The following is a 14,350-nucleotide window of genomic DNA, read 5'->3' as shown; positions in this document are numbered from 1 at the left end:
TTACCACCTTTAGAGCGCTCCATGGCATCGGACCGGGGTATCTACGAGACCGCCTTCTGCTACCAATAGCCTCTCACCGACCAGTACGCTCCCATAGAGAGGGGCTCCTCAGGGTGCCGTCGGCCAAACAGTGTCGACTGGCGGCCCCCAGGGGGAGAGCCTTCTCTGTGGGGGCACCTACCATCTGGAACGAGCTCCCCCCAGAGATACGGAAGATCCCGGACCTGCGCACGTTTCGCCGTGCTCTCAAAACTTTTCTATTTCAGCAAGCTGGCCTGGCCTAACTCCCCTCTTTTAAATTCTTAAATTTTAAATTTTTTAATTTGTGATTTTATAAATTGGGTGTTTTAATCTGTGTTTCGGCCGAAATATTTAATAATTTTAAGGGATTTTTAATATTTGTATTGTCTGTATTTTATCTTGGCCGTTCACCGCCCTGAGTCCTTCGGGAGTAGGGCGGTATAGAAATTTGATTAATAAATAAATAAATAAATATGACCAGGTGAGCCTGGCTTGGTGATCATGTGACCGGGTGTGGCTGCACAACTGACTCACACACAATGCAAAAGCAGCTGGACTTCACACAAAATGGCCCCTGCAACAAGCAGGAACCTCACAGAGTCACAGAGAGCTGAAAAACCAACTATCACACTTTACACAAAAATAACACAAAAGCTACACAACTGACTCACATACAATGCAAAAGCAGCTAGATTTCACACGAAATGGCCCCTGCAATAAGCAGGAACCCCACAATCAGGCTCAGTTGATTTGTAGTAAAAAATGCTTTAAAAAAAGTTTTAAAAAAGTTCCAATGATTGCGCGGCACAGCTGATTGTCACACAGCTGATTGTCAGAACATTTTTTTACTTTTTAAAGCATTTTTTTACTACCGGTTCGGGCACACCAGCCCAAATCAGTAGCATTTCACCCCGATGCTTATCCCCTTCCTTTTGATGATTTGGCTATTCTTATTTTCTTCACCTACCATTCTATTCCCAAATGTTACCTCTTTTATTTTAGACAGTAAGGAAAGGTCCATTCTTGTGAAGTGTCACACAATATCTTCTTATTTCATGTTCCACCTTTGTCCTTTATATATTATAGCTTTTAAAATACTGAATGAAAAAGCTAAAAGTAAAAAAAAAGGTTGATGTGCCTCCATAATTATATATTAAGCATAAATTAGATTAAGAAAATCTAGAGAATTGTCCTTCTCATTAAAATGCCTAATGTCATACCTCCAAGAGTTATAGCATTGCTGAAGTGAAATTAATTTTACTACATTTATCTTTCTCTTAATGGGATTTTAATCAAATATTGTTATGAATTTTCAATAGTGAATTCATAATAATAGTCTTCTGTCCCCTTCCCAAAATCATTCTGTATTGCCTCATTGTGGTGCTGGTGATGTGTTCATGGGAAGTATGAGCCAAGAATGTAGGGAATGTATGCCATAAGTATTCCCAGCTAAAGCAAGCTGGCACCTACATTGGGCAACAACAATATAAAATAATAATTCCCAACGTATCTTCTGAGTTTTATTATTGGTAGGACAAATTTTTGTACAACCTCTGGAATAGATTCAACCTTCTCTATTAGCTTTTACCTAATCTTCCTTGCCAGAACTGGCTCTTTGCCTTAAAGCTTTTGTTATTCTTCTCTTTTGATTGAATTATAATTCTCAATGAATTAAAGGATTCTGTTAGTCACTGGTAATCCTAGGTTTGCTGATGATATTTTAACACATAATAGATTTCCCTGACTTCCTTTTGTCTGTTCTTCCAGGTGTCCCTTTTTCTGCTACTTTCCTCTATTTTTTCCCTCAGCACTCTTTCAGACAAATGTCTTTATCCTACATCATTGCCCTCATTTCCTCTAGTGTTATTTCAATAATTAGTTGAAAGGCCTCCAATTTCAGAGCTTTGAACTGTAAATTCCAAAGTGGATTTCCTCTCAGTTACATATCTTTGAAAGTACGGATAAAATTGACCACTGTATGGTCTTACCACAGCATGATCCTCAAATAGCATTTTCCTACTGTAACTTTCCAGTGCCACATGTAATGGAGCTGTGAGAATAATCTTGGGAGACAGGAGAAAAAGCCTTAGCTTAGATAATGGTCTAGTAAACAAAATCTGAGGAGGAATGGAGGTGGAGAAAGCATCTCAGAAGACACCCTCTCTAGTTTTCTAGAAAGTAAAGGCAGGCGAGGGAGTATGTGCTTTCAGACGAATTATAACTTTACAATACAATGTAGCATTAGAGTGGTGTGGTGGCCTAGAGGTGGAACTCTCACCTCACAATCAGGAGGTTGTGAGTTCGATCTTAGGTAGAGGCAAATATTTCTCTCTCTCTGAGCACACTGAGAATATATCTATTGAATAAAATTCTGCTTTGGCGACCGAAAGGGCACCCAGCCATTATAACACTCTTCTAGCTCCATTCAATTGCCCGGACTCCACTCTGCAATAGATTATGGGGTCATTAAAAGAAGATGATGAATACATATAGCATTAGAACTCATGGTTTTGGTTTCAGAACACTACAGAGCTAACACTATAGCCAACCTCTTCTGCTTCTGTGCATTGTACAATATTTGCTCAATTTAGGTCCATAGACTAGTTATATTTTGTTAGGTATGTTCCCCAACATCAGTAAGATATAAAATTTGCTTACTATTATTGTTATTGTTGTTGTTGTTTATATGGCCGAGAGTGGGGGCCTGTCAGATCCTGGGAGGAAGGGTATTCTACAGATGTTCTAATGAAGGTCATCAGTTATCTGTGGCAAGTTTTACCAGAAGAGCATGTCCAGCCTCATGTAGGCAACCTCCTTTGTAGAAGCGAAAGTCAAAGTTCATTTGTTTTAAAAAGGGACAGGAGACTGTTAGGAGAAACTAACTGTTCATTAGAGAAGAAGGTAAACACCAGACTAGCTTTCTGAGGAGGAAGAGGAAAAAGATGAAGGAGTACAGCCTAAAGAAGTGAAGCATCTGAAAACTCAATGTATGTCTAGATGAGAAAAGGATGACAGAAAAAGGATGGCAAAGAAAGTGAGAGAATGTGTAGAAGTAGGAGATGAGGAAGAATTCAGCTTATGTGAGAAGCAACATAGTTCAGATGCAAGATACACAGGAATAAAGGACTTTCAAAAGACTCTACTTTAACTAAAGTCTTTTAACTAAAGCAAATCTGGCTTGGAACCCACCGTTACGGTAACTAAACTTCTGTTTTACCCCAGGCTGGCTTAAATATACTCCCTGATATCCGTCTCCATTTGCTTCCTTTCCTGGCTAGTAGATGGGATTTGACCACAGAAACCCTCATTGAAATCAAGCAGAAGAAAGATGTGAGAACTATAACTGTGTGAGAAAAGGAGAAGCAGAGGAAGACCGAGAGGAAAGTAAGGCATTGGGAAGGGAAAGGTCCTACCTTCCCTGAATCAGGTACATTGGTTGGGTAGATTCAGAAATTCCCCAAAATATCAACCTCTGAGTGAAAGAGGTGACAGAAACAAAGGCCAAGAAAGAGAAAGAGACTCCAGACAAGGAACAAAGAACAGAGTGGAGATCCTGTAATAAGTAATTCAGGCCTCAAAAATTCTGGGTAGACTAACAGAGAGAGAAGAAAGTTGGACGAGATGACAGGGCAGTTTTTTGTGTTTTTCTCTTTTTTTATACAGAGCCGACATTCAGACTAGTAATAACTGCCAGGCAGAGAAAGAAGGAAGAAGCAGCTAAGAGGTAGGTGAGAGAAATCTGTGAAAGCCAATAGAAGAAACTCAATAAAGGAATCCTGCATTTTATCTAGCAACTTTACTGAAAAGATGCCTGGTAAATACCAGGCATCTGAGGTGGTGCCGAATTCTTCCAGAAGTCTTTGAGAAAAGTCTGAAGGCTAAGTAAGACACGGCTCCAGTAGAAAAGAATATTCGTAGCTCAGGGTTGAACGGAGGAGTCATTGTGCTCTCTCAGTTTGATTGTTTGCTTGCAGGCATTTCATTCCCTGACTAGCTTTCATTAGTCTAATAGCTACCTGGTTACCTTTGGGTGGGGTGGCAGTATGCTATTATAAAGCTTAGTATCGTAACTGAAGACCAATCCAAATCTTGCTAATTTCTACCCATTAAAATTAATAATTAATTAGGCAGAAGTCAGCTTTTGTGCATGTCCTGTTCTAAATTATGTATGTTTTGCCTGATATAGATTTCACTTTGCTGAAAAGTAGTAAAAGTTTACATCTTTGCCATGCTTAAAGTGTCAATTTGCAAAGCATCCCTGCTCTCGAGTTGCCATAGGCAAAGGGGATGGGAAAACTAACTTTGCAGCTGCAGTGAGGGAGCAGTTCAGTTCAAAAATTGTGTTTGCAAAATTATAAAATGACAATGTCAACAGCATATAAGGAAAATTTGTATAAGATGTTTTACAGGTGGCATCTATCCCCGACGAGAATAGCCAGAATGTTTAAGAACAAATCTGAAAGTTGTTGGAAGTGTCACCAGATACCTGGCTCATATTACCATACGTGGTGGAGGTATGCAGAAGACAAAAGATACTGGACTAAAATCCACACATGGCTGGAAAAAATGGCAAAAAAATACATAGATTTTAAGCCAGAGATTTTTTATTGGGGATTATACCTGAAATATACAATAGAGAATTGAAATATTTGATTGTGAATGTATTAACAGCGGCTAGCATTGTGTTTGCTAAAAATTGGAAAAATGAAAAACCACCAACGCAAGAAGTTATTAAGAAAATAATGGAATGTGCTGAAATGAGTAAATTGACATTTGAAATTAGAGAACAAGAAGACAAACAATATTATAAAATATGGGATTTATTTTATCAATGGCTAGATAAAAAAATATGGAAATGAAATATGGTTGACATTTTGACAATACAAGAATTGTAGAACTATATAAAGTATAACATAAAGATCAGGAGTGAAATGCTCCCAGTTCGGACCGGATCGCCCGATCTGTTAGCAATGGAGGCGGTTGGTTCAGAGAACTGGTAGCAAAAACCCCTGGCCCCCCCCATGCCCAGCTGAGCTGCACAATCATCAGAGGCTTTTTTTTTATTTTTTACTTTTAAAAGCATTTTTTCTACAACCTCTTCGGGCAAAAAATGCTTTTAAAAGTTAAAAAAAAAGCCTCTGATGATTGCGCGGCTCAGCTGGGATCCTCAAAGGCTTTTAAAAGAAAAAAAACCCTTTTTTTCTTTTAAATGCCTCTGACGATCCAAGCTGAGTTGCTTGATCGGCAAAGGCTTTTAAAAAAACCCTCTGCCAATCAGGCAACTCAGAGCCTTTTGAAAGCATTTTTTTACAACCTCTTCGCCGAAGAGGTTGTAGAAAAAATGGTTTTAAAAGAAAAAAAAATTGGCCATGCCCACCCAGTCACATTACCCCTCCCACCAAGCCACACCCACAAAACCAGTAGTAACAAATTTTAGATTTCACCACTGATAAAGATGTATTATGAATAAATAAGGACAATGAAATGGAGGTTATAATTTAAATTAAGGTAAATTTTAGAATACTTTGTATGAAATGAAGGAAGATATAGCCATAGTTCAATAAATGATTATTGAGGATAATAATGCATAGATACATATTGGATTGATAAAATGATAAGTTAGTAAAAATGCAATTTACGATATGTGAAGAAACACAAAAGACTTGTAACCAACCAACACACCACCTGTGTTAGTAATTGATGATGATTTTATGTTTTTATATTTGTTTAAGAATAAAAAAAAATTAAAAAAAAGAAGTATATTGATCGTGTGGCAAATTCACTGGATCCTCACTGGATCCTTCTAATCAGAGATAAACTATAATTCTAAGAGTTGAATGGACAAAGGACTTGTCCCAGACCTGAACTGAGCAACTGGATGCCTCTTGAGTTCTTTGTGTCTATTTTTCTGTCTCCAGAATTTAAGCCTGGACATATAGCAGGTTTTATAGCCTTATGAAAGGCCAACAGGATTTGGACCATCCCGATCTCTGAAAGAAGGATGTTCCAAAGAGTAGGAGCTACAATAGAGAGGGCATAAATTCTGGTTCCTACTAGTCAACATTGCCTGCAACCCAAATTGCTGGACTGAATTGTACAGGTAGAAACTATTGTGAAAAGACAATTCCTTAGGTAACCCAATAAAATAAAGGCAGTCCAACAAATAGCCTGGTCCCATGGATGTACAGTTTTAAAGGTGACAACTAGTACCTTGAATTGTACCCAGAAACATCCTGTAACCAATGCAGCTCATACAGTTGTAGCATTACATGTGTTGCCCATTTACTACTCATGCAGCATTCTGTACTAGTTGAGTTTGCAACTGCTTTTGAAGGCCAAAGTTACAACTGGTCAAAAATGCAGTAGTGTGCACCCTTGCTGTGTGAGATTCCAGTTTTCTTCTGGGTGTGATTCAAGGGGATGGGACTTATCTTTAAACCCCTCCATGGCACAGGACCAGGCTATTTGTGGGACCACCTCTCCCTAAGAATTTCTGCCCTTCTCATTAGCTCAGATAGAGTGAACCCACTCCAGGTGCCTTTTCTGTGGCTGCCCTTATGGAACACTCTTCCCCAGTTATTCAGCAGGCCCTGATCCTCCTAGCCTTCCAGAAGGCCGTTAAAACCTGGCTTTTTCCCCAGATAATGGAGTAGAGTGGTGGGGTCTACAGAGGGTTGTTGGAAGACCCTAAGAGATTGATTGAGGTGCTGGGTTTTTAGGTTTTATTTGATTTTAATACTTTTAGTGTTGTTATGAGCTGAGAGTTATTTTAAGACATGCAGCCATTTAAAATTTTAAAATAAATACATTTGGGCATCAGCTAACTAAAGACAGAGAATTTAAATCTTTTAAAAGGAGTTAAAAGGAAGAAGGAAGGAAGAAGAAAAGCAAAAGGGAGAGTTTAGCTGTGTTGCCAGTCTCTGCACGTTAATTCTGCTCAGGGCAAATAAGGCTCTAAGAAATCATTTTTGCTTGTTCTTCATTCTATAAGAGTGAATTAAATAAATAGGCATAGATAAAAAGTATGGCTTTAGTTATACTTATGCAAACTCTGAATTTAGAAGACAATGAAAAACAGCAACACTGGTTATTCTAGGAAACTTTTCTTACACAATGCAATCAGACTCAAAGCTTTGAGATTTAGCATTTCTTAAACCTCTATTTGGTATGGAATATACCGTATTTTTTGGAGTATAAGACGCACCGGAGTATAAGATGCACCTTAGTTTTTGAGGAGGAAAATAAGAAAAAAGCTGATTGGCAGGTGGCTCGGCCTACCGGAATACCCCCAATCCAGGGGTGGGTTCTAAATTTTTTTTACTACCGGTTCTGTGGGCGTGGCTTATTGTGTGGGCATGGCTTTATGGTCATGTGACAATTCTTTAGGATTTAGCAGAGGTACTGGTTTACCAGGCTTTTAACTGCTGGCAGAGCTGTACCGGTCTACCCATTTATTTTTGCAGGCACTGGTCTACTCATGTATTTTTGCAGGCACTAGTCTACCCATTTATTTTTGCAGGCACCGGTCTACCCATTTATTTTTGCAGGCACCGGTCTACTCATGTATTTTTGCAGGCACTGGTCTACCCATTTATTTTTGCAGACACCGGTCTACTCATGTATTTTTGCAGGCACTGGTCTACCCATTTATTTTTTCAGGCACTGGTCTACTCATTTGTTTTTGGAGGCACCAGTCTACCACCAAACTGTCTTTTACCACTGATGAGCTGTAGGGCGGCCCTTTAAAGCCCCGTGGCAAGAGTTTAAATAGTTTTTTTCCTTATAGCCCATCAGCTGGGACTCAGGAGGCAGCAATAGATTGGGGGTGGGGGCAAATAAAAGGTAAGAATAACGTGGGGGCAGGGGGCAGGGGGGCAGAACCAGTTCGGTGACATCATATCATCACCGCTACCGGCTCGGCGGAACCGGGCGGAACCAGGCGGAACTCACCACTGCCCCAATCAGCTGTTCCTGGAGGTGAATCTTAGCAACAGGTTCCTTGGTTGTGAGCATTGTGCCTTGCTTTTTTTTGCTTTTTTTTCTGCCTCTGAAAGCCTCTGAAACAGCTTCAGAAAAAAAGCCTCTGAAGCTCTGTTTGGGGGCTTCTTTTCTGAAGCTTCTTTTTCTGATGTTTTTTTCAGTCTCTGAAACCTCCGATTGAGAAGTTGGGCAGGGCTACATTTGGAGTATAAGACACACCCAGATTTTCACCCTCTTTTTTTGGGGAAAAAAGGTACATCTTATAGTCCGAAAAATACAGTATATACTAGCTTCTTCTCTGTAAAGTGGAATGTATAGGTCATATTCTTACTATAATGTTTCCTTAATCTCCAAAAATGTTTTCTGTACTTCTTCTTATTCGTTGACATACCGTTTAGCATCTAACTATAGACCTATATTATACATTAATCCTTGAGTACAACTGCAGATGAATTTATTGATAACAATACTGGCCTTGGAAGACTGAGTCAACCTTGAGCCAGTCAGGATAGAACTTCTGGCAGTGGGCAGAGTTAGCCTGCAATACTGCATTCTAACCACTGTACCACCATGGCTCCTTAAAAACAATATTAAAAACAGTTCAAAAGTTAAATGTTAATAGTAACAGAGGTTTAAAAAGTTCAAAAATGTAAATATAAATATTCTGCATTCTTTCAATCCTGCCCTTACATTGAAACTTTCTACATACTTTCATTTGTGTCAACAAATAGAAATAATTAACTGCATAATAGTGTAGGATTTACTTACAGAAAATTTATATTTTCTGCTAAGATTTGTTTTGTATCAATACTTGAATCTTCAAATTATAACTACGAATTAATTTTAATGAAGAATTGATTGTGCTATTTCTTGTATACTATTATTTCATGTATTACCTCTCTTTGACCTGGGTGGGACCATGAGAGATAGAGATGATAGGTTCTATCAGGCAGCAATAAACGGTAGTATGGTGGGAGAGAGAGGTTGGGCTGTCCTTGAGGAAGGTCGCTTTAGTGTTAATCCTGAAATGTTCAACCTTGGGCCCTCGTTATTAGAACTTCAGAACTATTTGAAACCCATGAATGAGAGGACCAATCTGGCATATATTACCGTGAGCTGGTTGTTGGGGGGAAGGGGGCCTCCTTGTTGAAACGAGTTTAAATAGGTTTTGAGTGTGGCCATTGACATTTAGTATATTCTAGAGTAGTGTTTCTCAACCTTGACAACTTTAAAATGTCTGGACCTTAACTTCCAGAACTCCCCAGTCAGCCTGCTGAGTCTTCACATAATATGTCCAAAGTAGGATAATTTGAGCCTGGTTGTTTATGCCTTGAGTGATCCATTGTTTCTTTTCTTGGCTACCCACAGTATTCTCCTGAGTCTTCTCTAACACTGAAGTTCAAAAGCATTGATACTCTTTTTATTCTACTTTTTAAAACTTTAGTTTCCATAAAGTATAACAGGGAATATCATTGTTTACACGATTCCTTTTTTTTTTTTTTAAAGAAAATAGTAAATACATTTTGGCCTCTGAATATCTTTTCCAAGACCTTCATGGCTATTGTACCAAGTGCTAATAAAGTGTATTTCTTCACTGCTTGCTCCTTTTCTATTGTTGGTTGATCCTAAATGAAGGATGCTGCTTACCATTTTGATATCTTAATTGTCACCTCTATGGCAGGCTTTTGGGAGATCATTAGCTATATCTTGTTTGTATTTAATTTTAGTCCCATTTTTTCATTGTGCTCTTTTTGTGGTTTATTAGTAGAGCTTTCCAATCTTTTCACTATCAGAGCAATGTCACCAGCATAGCGAATGTTATTGATGTTTCTTTTTCCCATTCTAAGATAAACACTCATCTTCTTCCTATCCATCTTCCTTTAATATATATTCAGCATGTAGGTTGAACAAATAAGGGAGAGTATAGAAACTTATCTCTCTCCTTTGCCAACTTGGATCCAGTCTGTTTCGCTATCTTCTGCCAATACTGTGGCTTTCTGACCTGCGTAAAGACTGGATCCAAGTTTCTCATGAGGACAATGAGGTGTTCCGACATTATTATTTTTTTCTAAACATATTCCACAGCTTGACATGGTTGACAAACAAAAGCCTTTCTATAATCAATGAAGCACATAGCATTTGTTTGGTATTCTTTAGTTTTCCTAATTATCCAGCAGGCATCAGCAATAATGACTTGTGTTTCTTGGCTTTTTCTAAAGCCAGCTTGAACATCTGGCATCTCTTTTTCCATGAAGAGTTCTGAGCTTCCTTGGATGATCTTAAGTATTATTTATTTATTTATTGTATTTATATAGCCACTCAATTTACAATCAAGTGACTCTTGGCGTTGTATTTTGCTGGCATGTGAAATTAAGGGTATTGTATAATAGTTAAGGGCATTATATAATAGTTATTGTGTTAAATCTCCCTTTTTTTGTGAAGAGAGTAGAGAGAATGGCCTTGATGGAGAAAGGAAAGATCCGTTACCAAAGCAACAAACCAATAAGCGTGGCTTAATTCCATACAAAGATAAGATATTTACAAAAGCCCTTAGGGAAAGCGTCTGAATTATTATTTCAAGAAGCAATTTTCTTGCTCCCTCCTGTTTGTAGTTTGTTCTAGATTCCATTTAGTAATTTTTGTAAACTTCTGATATGCAATTTTTGTGAAACTTGTAAGATGCAAACCAAACTTATTCCAATTCTTTGTGCTTTCTCTAATATGTTGACACCAAGCAATCTTGTGCAATCAGGAAACTGCCCTTTAGCTCTTGGGAAAATTATATCCTTTTGTGCAGCAAATTATTTGGGTATCCTGATATGAATTATCCTATACTGCAGCTTTCAATGCCTCAGCATTAGGTTTTGTTTTTCTTATTACACCTTAGATTTAGAAAGGCTTTACAACTCTAACCCTCATCTTTACTTTTTGGATGGAAATCTGAAACTTACAGTAAGCTCATTTTGTGAAGTGGCCGAGGACACTGATCACCTATAAAGGGTGGAGTTGCAAGTTTGATCATTTAGTTAATTGAGAATATTAAGGCAATGGTTCATCACATCATTCTCTCTCTGTAGTCTAGTTATCCTTTCCCCTCCCCCCAAAATTAGCTTCTAATTTTCTTTATATGGATTGTGATATGAGTTTTTATTTCACCTCAGTATGGCATAAATAAAAATAACCAACTGATATAGGCTATCCTTCTTGATTTGGGACTTTTTGTTTGGTCTCTCTTGATAAGGAACTAAAGAGATTCTCAAAACAAAATGAGACCAAGGCAAAAGTACGGTAAATGTCTTGTCTCTAAACTTGTGTCTGTTCTCTAAATGTCCTGTATTTGTTGAACATCATGAACAAGGATATTTAAAAAGTAAATGAAAATAACTCCAGGACTTACTATATTCAGATTGAAATGATCACTAACTGGATTTTTAAAATTATTGCTGAAATTTTATGAAGTATGATTTGTTTGGTAAAAAAAGCAAACAAAATCCTGGTTCATTTGTTAGCTCTTCAAGGCAAGGATGACAAGAAAGAGATATAAAAAATACTAGAGCACTTATTGATACGGACTACAACAGGGATGTCAAATTTGCGGCCCGCTGGCCAGATGCGTCACATGCTGATATGATCACCCCTAGTTTAGCGAAGGGGGAAAAAATCATGATACTTCATGTTAAGACAATGCAACATCAGGAGTTTGACACCCGTGGACTATAATAACAGAAATGTCAGGCTAAGCCCAAGAGCAACATGTCACAATTTAGCCAGAGTTCAGTTCTTTCTCTGCTTATACATAACAGATAGAATCTTGCCAGATGAAATCCTTACTACTTTCAGACTGATGGATATACTCTGGGAGATTCTAGAAAGAACTTATCCAAAATTTCTGACTCCTATTCATTTCTGGACTGAACTGCCTCTTGCCTCTTCTCCTTTTTTGGAATGTGCTCCCTCCTTCCTGGGAAAATGCTCCCTCATTGTGGTCCTTCACATCAGCTTTCCCTCTATGGCCATCACCTCTTAACATGAATCTTGAAAGCCAAAGTACATCTTTTCTTTTTTTCTCTTATACCAAAGAGTGTTTAGATAAGGCAATCTTGAGTTTCTTTCTCACACTTCCTTGTTTTCCTGGATAAAATGGAGTCCTCCATTCCTCTACCCACAATAAAATACCTTATGCCACCAGACTTCAAATTTTGGTCTTAGACAACTTAGAACTACGCCGACTTCGGTCTGGCGTAAGTGTAGTACATAAAATTATCTGCCAAAATGTCCTACCTGTTGATGACTCCTTCAGCTTCAAGCACAACAATACACGAGCAAATAATAGATACAAACTCAAGATAAACTATTCCAAACTCAATTACAGAAAATATGACTTCAGCAACAGAGTGGTCAATGCCTGGAATGCACTACCTGACTCTGTGGTTTCTTCCCCAAACCCCCAAAACCTTAAACTTTCTACTGTTGACCTCACCCCATTCCTACGAGGTCTGTAAGGGGCATGCATAAGTGCATCAGTGTGCCTATTGTCCCTGTCCTAATATTCCTTTTTATTTTTTATTCTTACTCTTTTCATGTATTCAATTTATGTTTATATTTTTACCTGTTATCTTATATATGCTTGACAAAAAAAAAACTTGTTTTACTAATTGTCACTGTATATTTTCTCTAAAGTCATTCCACTGCTTCTCTGTACTTGTTTATGGAAATATTAAAAAATAGAAAGAACCTGAAAAGTCATAAATACTCAAACAAAACAAACTACATTTTTTGACAATTGTAGTAACACTCTCTCCAAGAATTAAAAAGAGCAAATAGTAGAGCAACACAAACCCCCTTGTCAGCTGGTCAGAGAAAACCTGTAATATACTTATTGGTGACAGAATCTGCAACACACAGCTAGCAAATATCAGGTCTCTTGATATTTGGTGATTTAAATCAACCAGCTGTGCAGGATGGAACTAATGCTAGTGTTTTTGAAACCAATATCTAGCTCACTTTGAAAACAGCATTAAGTCAGTTTATATAAGAAGTTTGAATAAAACCTTGTGATAGGTGTGTTTAGACACACACACACACACACACACACACAGAGAGAGAGAGAGAGAGAGAGAGAGAGAGAGAGAGAGAGAGAGAGAGAGAGAGAGAGAGAGAGGATGATGATAGAAGAGTACAGTAGTGTAAACAGAAAGCTCCTCTAATCCTAATCCTAACCCTAACCATTCCTGATAGGTTTCTGTGACTTTTTGGAGGCTGGATAATTCTGCAACTATTATAATTACCTGTAGATAAGAATAATATTATGGTGAAGTGAAAATGTTTGGGCTGGTATCTGGTGTGTGTGTGTGGGAGGGGGAGACATCTTTTTTAATTGTTTCATTGTTATCCCATGCCTAGAATCTTGTATGAGATGGGTGAGCATATATTTTGAATCCTGTAAATAAAATAAATAAATGCCTTCCCTTAGCCCTTCCTTAGATAAGATTGTATTCATTAATATTTACATATTTTGAAACCAATATCTAGTTCAAACAGCATTAAATCAGTCTATATAAGAAGTTTGAGTAAGTCCTTGTGGCAGGATGTCTTGAGGTTTTCAGTCATAGAAGTTCAATGCTATCATACCTCAAGCTGCACTAACAAGACATGGTTTCCTTAACTTTGTAGAGTGAGAGGTGGTGCTGAGAAGGTTTGAATAGAAGGAAGGTGTACTTGTTATTTAGCTGTGGAAAAGAAAAGGCTATGGATCATCACAGGCTTAGGAATTGTTCTTAAACAGTACAGTACATCTACAGTAGGTGAAAGAAGGTAGAAAGGTTCAAACCCAAAGAATATCTATCTCAGAAGATCTCAAAGAAAAGAAGAGAGCCAACCAAAGTGACAGCAACTGGAAATTCTCTCTCTCTCTTAAAGTTAGGAAGCCCAAAAATAAATAGCCCCAAAGTCTACACTACCAGTTGAAAGCTAAGAGAATATTTCCTCTTGCATTGTTAAAGTCAAGCGATTCCTGTTAGGTTTCTGTGACTTTTTGGAGACTGGATAATTCCGCAACCATTATAACTACCTGCAGATAAGGTGAAATGAAAATGTTTGGGCTGGTACCTGGTGTGTATGTGTGGGGGGAGAGATGTTCCTTTTTAATTGTTTCATGGATTGTTGTCCCCTGCCTAGAATCTTGTATGAGATAAGTGGCCATATATTTTGAACTCTGTAAATAAAATAAATAAATGCCTTTCCTTCTCCCTTCCCTAGATAAGATTGTACTCATTAATTATTACTTTTTCATCTAGTTTCATGTTTTAGAGTAGTGTTTTTCAGACTTGGTAATTTTAGGATATGTGGA

This window comes from Pituophis catenifer, unplaced genomic scaffold (genome assembly GCF_029215685.1).
Source record: "Pituophis catenifer annectens isolate HBS135680 unplaced genomic scaffold, rPitCat1.0.hap2 SCAF_2, whole genome shotgun sequence".
NCBI lineage: Eukaryota > Metazoa > Chordata > Lepidosauria > Squamata > Colubridae > Pituophis > Pituophis catenifer.
The sequence above is the reverse complement of the archived record's forward strand: the minus strand, read 5'-3'. Positions refer to the sequence as shown.